Genomic DNA, 9,918 nt, shown 5'->3' on the forward strand with positions numbered 1-9,918 from the left:
ATTTCTGCTTCTTTATTTATTAACTCTGTTTAATTTTCCCTTTTGTTTTTTATGCATTATGTATTATTTTTATTATTTTATTTATTGATTTATTGATTTATTGATTTTTTATTTTTGCATTTTGCATAGTTAATCAATTGCAAATGAATCTCACATTTTTTATCTGTTCAAAATGAACCTTAAAAGGAGATTTGTCAAGTATTTAATATTCTTATCAACATGGGAGTGGACAAATATGCAGCTTTATGCAAATGTATATATATATATATGTGTCATTGTTTTGTGTTGTTAACTAATTTACAATAATAAATATATACATATATTTGCATAAAGCAGCATATTTGTCTACTCCCATGATGATAAGAGGATTAAATACTTGACTAATCTCCCTTTAAGGTTCAGTTTGAACAGATAAAAATGTGTGATTAATCGCGATTAAATATTTTAATCGTTCGATTGACCTAAAATACATATAATTGAAATAAAGTGATAATTGTCTGTACATCCATTGGTCCACTGCAGACAGGCGCTGATCACAGATATAGCCATATAGGCTCAATATTAATCCATAAAATATTCCAATCCATAATTGAACCAGTTTCATTAAATGCAGTGGAGGAATATGTCACTAGAGGGCAGAATAGAGCGGTTGAACCAGTGTTGAACCAGTGAGGTACCAGTGATGAACCAGTGATGAACCAGTGATGAACCAGTGATGCTACACTGGGGCTCCATGTGTCAGGTCCTTAAGATGAGACGGAGATGCAGGTTTGACCTTTTGACCTGAACATTACCAGCTTTTTATACAGTGAACTGAAATGAATGAAATGAGCACAAAGTGACAGTCCCACAGAAACCCTGCAGCTACAGACTGTATGCAATACTGACAACAAACACCACCTGCTGTTGTTGTAGTGCTGAGTGTGTTGGTGACGGACTGCAGCCAGCAGGGGGCACTGCAGGACAGAGGGAGGAAACTGTGAACTGCTCCTTTAACTGCTCCACCCATCTCCATCCACCCTGCTGTCTCCGTGTACACAGGCCTCAACATAAACTATGATAGTAAACACATTTCAGTACAGGCTGTATGTTAACAATGAACCTAACCTGCATGTCTTTGGACTGTGGGAGGAAACCTGAGCACCCGGAGTAAACCCACGCTAACACAGGGAGAACGTACAAACTCCACACAGAAGTGGGGGTAATACACACACACACACACACACACACACACACACACACACAAACACACACACACACACACACACACACACACACACACACAAACACACACACACGTGTTATAATTCATTATGTTTATGAATATTTCCCCCCGAAAGACACAAACACCACTTTTAAATCCAGACGTCGAGCGGATGATGGATGTTTCTGTTTCTTTCTTTCTTTCTTACAAAACATGAAAGAACACAACAGCCTGGTGTTTACCATGTTACTCCATTATTATATCCCCCCACCCCCCCCACACACACACACACACACAAACACACACACACACACACACACACACACACATCCATTATTATACCCACCCCCCCCCCACACACACACAAACACACACACACACACATCCATTATTATACCCACCCCCCCCACACACACACACACACAAACACACACACACATCCATTATTTTACCCCCATCCATCCATTATTGTCAGTCGATTAACCTGATTCAACCTGCAAACACACGACACGTAGAGCTGCTAAAAGACAGGAAGAAACCTGTCGACTCTAATCCTGATTCAACTGAGCCAGAAAGAAAGAAAGAAAGAAAGAAAGAAAGAAGAAAGAACGATGGAAGGATAGAAAAAAGAAAGAAAGAACGATGGAACGAAAGAATGAAAGAAAGAAAGAAAGAAAGAAAGAAAGAACAAAGGAAGGGAAGAATCAAGGAAAAAAGAATAAAGACACAGAAATAAAGAAGAAAGAAAGAAAGAAAAAAAGAAATAAAGAACAAATAAAGAAAGAAAGAAAGAAAGAAAGAAAGAATGAACGAAGGAAAGAACGAAGGAAAGAAAGAAAGAATGAACGAAGGAAAGAAAGAAAGAATGAAAGAAAGAAAGAAAGAACGAGCGAAGGAAAGAACGAAGGAAAGAAAGAAAGAATGAACGAAGGAAAGAACGAAGGAAAGAAAGAAAGAATGAACGAAGGAAAGAAAGAAAGAATGAACGAAGGAAAGAAAGAAAGAATGAACGAAGAAAAGAACGAAGGAAAGAAAGAAAGAATGAACGAAGGAAAGAAAGAAAGAATGAACGAAGGAAAGAACGAAGGAAAGAAAGAAAGAATGAAAGAAAGAAAGAAAGAAAGAATGAACGAAGGAAAGAACGAAGGAAAGAAAGAAAGAATGAACGAAGGAAAGAAAGAAAGAAAGAAAGAAGGAAAGAACGAAGGAAAGAAAGAAAGAACGAAAGAAAGAACGAAGGAAAGAACGAAGGAAAGAAAGAAAGAATGAACGAAGGAAAGAAAGAAAGAATGAACGAAGGAAAGAACGAAGGAAAGAAAGAAAGAATGAACGAAGGAAAGAAAGAAAGAAAGAAAGAAAGAAAGAATGAAAGAGCGAAGGAAAGAACGAAGGAAAGAAAGAAAGAATGAACGAAGGAAAGAAAGAAAGAATGAAAGAAAGAAAGAAAGAACGAGCGAAGGAAAGAACGAAGGAAAGAAAGAAAGAATGAACGAAGGAAAGAAAGAAGGAAAGAACGAAGGAAAGAAAGAAAGAATGAACGAAGGAAAGAAAGAAAGAATGAAAGAAAGAAAGAAAGAACGAGCGAAGGAAAGAACGAAGGAAAGAAAGAAAGAATGAACGAAGGAAAGAAAGAAGGAAAGAAAGAAAGAATGAACGAAGGAAAGAACGAAGGAAAGAAAGAAAGAATGAACGAAGGAAAGAAAGAAAGAATGAAAGAAAGAAAGAAAGAACGAGCGAAGGAAAGAACGAAGGAAAGAAAGAAAGAATGAACGAAGGAAAGAAAGAAGGAAAGAAAGAAAGAATAAACGAAGGAAAGAACGAAGGAAAGAAAGAAAGAATGAACGAAGGAAAGAAAGAAAGAATGAAAGAAAGAAAGAAAGAACGAGCGAAGGAAAGAACGAAGGAAAGAAAGAAAGAATGAACGAAGGAAAGAACGAAGGAAAGAAAGAAAGAATGAACGAAGGAAAGAAAGAAAGAATGAAAGAAAGAAAGAGCGAAGGAAAGAACGAAGGAAAGAAAGAAAGAATGAAAGAAAGAAAGAAAGAACGAGCGAAGGAAAGAACGAAGGAAAGAAAGAAAGAATGAACGAAGGAAAAAAACGAAAGAATGAAAGAAAGAAAGAGCGAAGGAAAGAACGAAGGAAAGAAAGAAAGAATGAACGAAGGAAAGAAAGAAAGAAAGAAAGAATGAAAGAAAGAAAGAAAGAAAGAGCGAAGGAAAGAACGAAGGAAAGAAAGAAAGAATGAACGAAGGAAAGAAAGAAAGAATGAACGAAGGAAAGAACGAAGGAAAGAAAGAAAGAATGAACGAAGGAAAGAAAGAAAGAATGAACGAAGGAAAGAAAGAAAGAATGAACGAAGGAAAGAACGAAGGAAAGAAAGAAAGAATGAACGAAGGAAAGAAAGAAAGAATGAAAGAAAGAAAGAAAGAATGAACGAAGGAAAGAACGAAAGAATGAAAGAAAGAAAGAGCGAAGGAAAGAACGAAGGAAAGAAAGAAAGAATGAACGAAGGAAAGAAAGAAAGAATGAACGAAGGAAAGAACGAAGGAAAGAAAGAAAGAATGAACGAAGGAAAGAAAGAAAGAATGAACGAAGGAAAGAACGAAGGAAAGAAAGAAAGAATGAACGAAGAAAAGAAAGAAAGAAAGAAAGAAGGAAAGAACGAAGGAAAGAAAGAAAGATCGAAAGAAAGAACGAAGGAAAGAACGAAGGAAAGAACGAAAGAATGAACGAAGGAAAGAAAGAAGGAAAGAAAGAAAGAATGAACGAAGGAAAGAACGAAGGAAAGAAAGAAAGAATGAACGAAGGAAAGAAAGAAAGAATGAACGAAGGAAAGAACGAAGGAAAGAAAGAAAGAATGAACGAAGGAAAGAACGAAGGAAAGAAAGAAAGAATGAACGAAGGAAAGAAAGAATGAATGAAAGAAAGAAAGAGCGAAGGAGAGAACGAAGGAAAGAAAGAAAGAATGAACGAAGGAAAGAAAGAAAGAATGAAAGAAAGAAAGAAAGAACGAGCGAAGGAAAGAACGAAGGAAAGAAAGAAAGAATGAACGAAGGAAAGAACGAAAGAATGAAAGAAAGAAAGAGCGAAGGAAAGAACGAAGGAAAGAAAGAAAGAATGAACGAAGGAAAGAAAGAAAGAAAGAAAGAAAGAATGAAAGAAAGAAAGAAAGAAAGAGCGAAGGAAAGAACGAAGGAAAGAAAGAAAGAATGAACGAAGGAAAGAAAGAAAGAATGAACGAAGGAAAGAACGAAGGAAAGAAAGAAAGAATGAACGAAGGAAAGAAAGAAAGAATGAACGAAGGAAAGAAAGAAAGAAAGAGCGAAGGAAAGAACGAAGGAAAGAAAGAAAGAATGAAAGAAAGAAAGAAAGAAAGAATGAACGAAGGAAAGAACGAAGGAAAGAAAGAAAGAATGAACGAAGGAAAGAAAGAAAGAAAGAAAGAAGGAAAGAACGAAAGAAAGAAAGAATGAACGAAGGAAAGAACGAAGGAAAGAAAGAAAGAATGAACGAAGGAAAGAAAGAAGGAAAGAACGAAGGAAAGAAAGAAAGAACGAAAGAAAGAACGAAGGAAAGAACGAAGGAAAGAAAGAAAGAATGAACGAAGGAAAGAAAGAAAGAAAGAAAGAAAGAAAGAAGGAAAGAAAGAAAGAATGAAAGAAAGAAAGAAAGAGCGAAGGAAAGAACGAAGGAAAGAAAGAAAGAATGAACGAAGGAAAGAAAGAAAGAATGAAAGAAAGAAAGAAAGAACGAGCGAAGGAAAGAACGAAGGAAAGAAAGAAAGAATGAACGAAGGAAAGAAAGAAAGAATGAAAGAAAGAAAGAAAGAACGAGCGAAGGAAAGAACGAAGGAAAGAAAGAAAGAATGAACGAAGGAAAGAAAGAAGGAAAGAAAGAAAGAATGAACGAAGGAAAGAACGAAGGAAAGAAAGAAAGAATGAACGAAGGAAAGAAAGAAAGAATGAAAGAAAGAAAGAAAGAACGAGCGAAGGAAAGAACGAAGGAAAGAAAGAAAGAATGAACGAAGGAAAGAACGAAGGAAAGAAAGAAAGAATGAACGAAGGAAAGAAAGAAAGAATGAAAGAAAGAAAGAGCGAAGGAAAGAACGAAGGAAAGAAAGAAAGAATGAAAGAAAGAAAGAAAGAACGAGCGAAGGAAAGAACGAAGGAAAGAAAGAAAGAATGAACGAAGGAAAGAACGAAAGAATGAAAGAAAGAAAGAGCGAAGGAAAGAACGAAGGAAAGAAAGAAAGAATGAACGAAGGAAAGAAAGAAAGAAAGAAAGAAAGAATGAAAGAAAGAAAGAAAGAAAGAGCGAAGGAAAGAACGAAGGAAAGAAAGAAAGAATGAACGAAGGAAAGAAAGAAAGAATGAACGAAGGAAAGAAAGAAAGAATGAACGAAGGAAAGAACGAAGGAAAGAAAGAAAGAATGAACGAAGGAAAGAAAGAAAGAATGAACGAAGGAAAGAACGAAGGAAAGAAAGAAAGAATGAACGAAGGAAAGAAAGAAAGAATGAAAGAAAGAAAGAAAGAATGAACGAAGGAAAGAACGAAAGAATGAAAGAAAGAAAGAGCGAAGGAAAGAACGAAGGAAAGAAAGAAAGAATGAACGAAGGAAAGAAAGAAAGAATGAACGAAGGAAAGAAAGAAAGAATGAACGAAGGAAAGAACGAAGGAAAGAAAGAAAGAATGAACGAAGGAAAGAAAGAAAGAATGAACGAAGGAAAGAACGAAGGAAAGAAAGAAAGAATGAAAGAAAGAAAGAAAGAAAGAATGAACGAAGGAAAGAACGAAGGAAAGAAAGAAAGAATGAACGAAGAAAAGAAAGAAAGAAAGAAAGAAGGAAAGAACGAAGGAAAGAAAGAAAGATCGAAAGAAAGAACGAAGGAAAGAACGAAGGAAAGAACGAAAGAATGAACGAAGGAAAGAAAGAAGGAAAGAACGAAAGAAAGAATGAAAGAAAGAAAGAAAGAACGAGCGAAGGAAAGAACGAAGGAAAGAAAGAAAGAATGAACGAAGGAAAGAACGAAAGAATGAAAGAAAGAAAGAGCGAAGGAAAGAACGAAGGAAAGAAAGAAAGAATGAACGAAGGAAAGAAAGAAAGAATGAAAGAAAGAAAGAAAGAAAGAGCGAAGGAAAGAACGAAGGAAAGAAAGAAAGAATGAACGAAGGAAAGAAAGAAAGAATGAACGAAGGAAAGAACGAAGGAAAGAAAGAAAGAATGAACGAAGGAAAGAAAGAAAGAATGAACGAAGGAAAGAAAGAAAGAAAGAGCGAAGGAAAGAACGAAGGAAAGAAAGAAAGAATGAAAGAAAGAAAGAAAGAAAGAATGAACGAAGGAAAGAACGAAGGAAAGAAAGAAAGAATGAACGAAGAAAAGAAAGAAAGAAAGAAAGAAGGAAAGAACGAAGGAAAGAAAGAAAGATCGAAAGAAAGAACGAAGGAAAGAACGAAGGAAAGAACGAAAGAATGAACGAAGGAAAGAAAGAAGGAAAGAACGAAAGAAAGAATGAAAGAAAGAAAGAAAGAACGAGCGAAGGAAAGAACGAAGGAAAGAAAGAAAGAATGAACGAAGGAAAGAACGAAAGAATGAAAGAAAGAAAGAGCGAAGGAAAGAACGAAGGAAAGAAAGAAAGAATGAACGAAGGAAAGAAAGAAAGAATGAAAGAAAGAAAGAAAGAAAGAGCGAAGGAAAGAACGAAGGAAAGAAAGAAAGAATGAACGAAGGAAAGAAAGAAAGAATGAACGAAGGAAAGAACGAAGGAAAGAAAGAAAGAATGAACGAAGGAAAGAAAGAAAGAATGAACGAAGGAAAGAAAGAAAGAAAGAGCGAAGGAAAGAACGAAGGAAAGAAAGAAAGAATGAAAGAAAGAAAGAAAGAAAGAATGAACGAAGGAAAGAACGAAGGAAAGAAAGAAAGAATGAACGAAGGAAAGAAAGAAAGAAAGAAAGAAGGAAAGAACGAAGGAAAGAACGAAAGAATGAACGAAGGAAAGATCGAAAGAAAGAACGAAGGAAAGAACGAAGGAAAGAACGAAAGAATGAACGAAGGAAAGAAAGAAGGAAAGAAAGAAAGAATGAACGAAGGAAAGAAAGAAAGAATGAACGAAGGAAAGAAAGAAAGAATGAACGAAGGAAAGAACGAAGGAAAGAAAGAAAGAATGAACGAAGGAAAGAAAGAAAGAATGAACGAAGGAAAGAACGAAGGAAAGAAAGAAAGAATGAACGAAGGAAAGAAAGAAAGAATGAACGAAGGAAAGAAAGAAAGAAAGAGCGAAGGAAAGAACGAAGGAAAGAAAGAAAGAATGAAAGAAAGAAAGAAAGAAAGAATGAACGAAGGAAAGAACGAAGGAAAGAAAGAAAGAATGAACGAAGGAAAGAAAGAAAGAAAGAAAGAAGGAAAGAACGAAGGAAAGAACGAAAGAATGAACGAAGGAAAGATCGAAAGAAAGAACGAAGGAAAGAACGAAGGAAAGAACGAAAGAATGAACGAAGGAAAGAAAGAAGGAAAGAAAGAAAGAATGAACGAAGGAAAGAAAGAAAGAATGAACGAAGGAAAGAAAGAAAGAATGAACGAAGGAAAGAACGAAGGAAAGAAAGAAAGAATGAACGAAGGAAAGAAAGAAAGAATGAACGAAGGAAAGAACGAAGGAAAGAAAGAAAGAATGAAAGAAAGAAAGAAAGAAAGAATGAACGAAGGAAAGAACGAAGGAAAGAAAGAAAGAATGAACGAAGAAAAGAAAGAAAGAAAGAAAGAAGGAAAGAACGAAGGAAAGAAAGAAAGATCGAAAGAAAGAACGAAGGAAAGAACGAAGGAAAGAACGAAAGAATGAACGAAGGAAAGAAAGAAGGAAAGAACGAAAGAAAGAATGAAAGAAAGAAAGAAAGAACGAGCGAAGGAAAGAACGAAGGAAAGAAAGAAAGAATGAACGAAGGAAAGAACGAAAGAATGAAAGAAAGAAAGAGCGAAGGAAAGAACGAAGGAAAGAAAGAAAGAATGAACGAAGGAAAGAAAGAAAGAATGAAAGAAAGAAAGAAAGAAAGAGCGAAGGAAAGAACGAAGGAAAGAAAGAAAGAATGAACGAAGGAAAGAAAGAAAGAATGAACGAAGGAAAGAACGAAGGAAAGAAAGAAAGAATGAACGAAGGAAAGAAAGAAAGAATGAACGAAGGAAAGAAAGAAAGAAAGAGCGAAGGAAAGAACGAAGGAAAGAAAGAAAGAATGAAAGAAAGAAAGAAAGAAAGAATGAACGAAGGAAAGAACGAAGGAAAGAAAGAAAGAATGAACGAAGGAAAGAAAGAAAGAAAGAAAGAAGGAAAGAACGAAAGAAAGAAAGAATGAACGAAGGAAAGAACGAAGGAAAGAAAGAAAGAATGAACGAAGGAAAGAAAGAAGGAAAGAACGAAGGAAAGAAAGAAAGAACGAAAGAAAGAACGAAGGAAAGAACGAAGGAAAGAAAGAAAGAATGAACGAAGGAAAGAAAGAAAGAAAGAAAGAAAGAAAGAAAGAAGGAAAGAAAGAAAGAATGAAAGAAAGAAAGAAAGAGCGAAGGAAAGAACGAAGGAAAGAACGAAAGAATGAAAGAAAGAAAGAGCGAAAGAATGAACGAAGGAAAGAAAGAAAGAATGAAAGAAAGAAAGAAAGAAAGAGCGAAGGAAAGAACGAAGGAAAGAAAGAAAGAATGAACGAAGGAAAGAAAGAAAGAATGAAAGAAAGAATGAAAGAAAGAAAGAAAGAAAGAGCGAAGGAAAGAACGAAGGAAAGAAAGAAAGAATGAACGAAGGAAAGAAAGAAAGAATGAAAGAAAGAAAGAAAGAAAGAGCGAAGGAAAGAACGAAGGAAAGAAAGAAAGAATGAACGAAGGAAAGAAAGAAAGAATGAACGAAGGAAAGAAAGAAAGAATGAACGAAGGAAAGAACGAAGGAAAGAAAGAAAGAATGAACGAAGGAAAGAAAGAAAGAATGAACGAAGGAAAGAACGAAGGAAAGAAAGAAAGAAAGAAAGAATGAACGAAGGAAAGAACGAAGGAAAGAAAGAAAGAATGAACGAAGGAAAGAAAGAAAGAAAGAAAGAAGGAAAGAACGAAGGAAAGAAAGAAAGAACGAAAGAAAGAACGAAGGAAAGAACGAAGGAAAGAAAGAAAGAATGAACGAAGGAAAGAACGAAGGAAAGAAAGAAAGAATGAACGAAGGAAAGAACGAAGGAAAGAAAGAAAGAATGAACGAAGGAAAGAAAGAAAGAATGAACGAAGGAAAGAACGAAGGAAAGAAAGAAAGAATGAACGAAGGAAAGAAAGAAAGAATGAAAGAAAGAAAGAAAGAACGAGCGAAGGAAAGAACGAAGGAAAGAAAGAAAGAATGAACGAAGGAAAGAAAGAAAGAAAGAAAGAAAGAATGAAAGAAAGAAAGAAAGAAAGAGCGAAGGAAAGAACGAAGGAAAGAAAGAAAGAATGAACGAAGGAAAGAAAGAAAGAATGAAAGAAAGAAAGAAAGAACGAGCGAAGGAAAGAACGAAGGAAAGAAAGAAAGAATGAACGAAGGAAAGAAAGAAAGAATGAACGAAGGAAAGAACGAAGGAAAGAAAGAAAGAATGAAAGAAAGAAAGAAAGAAAGAATGAACGAAGGAAAGAACGAAGGAAAGAAAGAAAGAATGAACGAAGGAAAGAAAGAAAGAAAGAAAGAAGGAAAGAACGAAGGAAAGAAAGAAAGAACGA

The sequence above is a fragment of the Sebastes fasciatus genome, chromosome 21 (assembly GCF_043250625.1).
Source record: "Sebastes fasciatus isolate fSebFas1 chromosome 21, fSebFas1.pri, whole genome shotgun sequence".
Taxonomy (NCBI): domain Eukaryota; kingdom Metazoa; phylum Chordata; class Actinopteri; order Perciformes; family Sebastidae; genus Sebastes; species Sebastes fasciatus.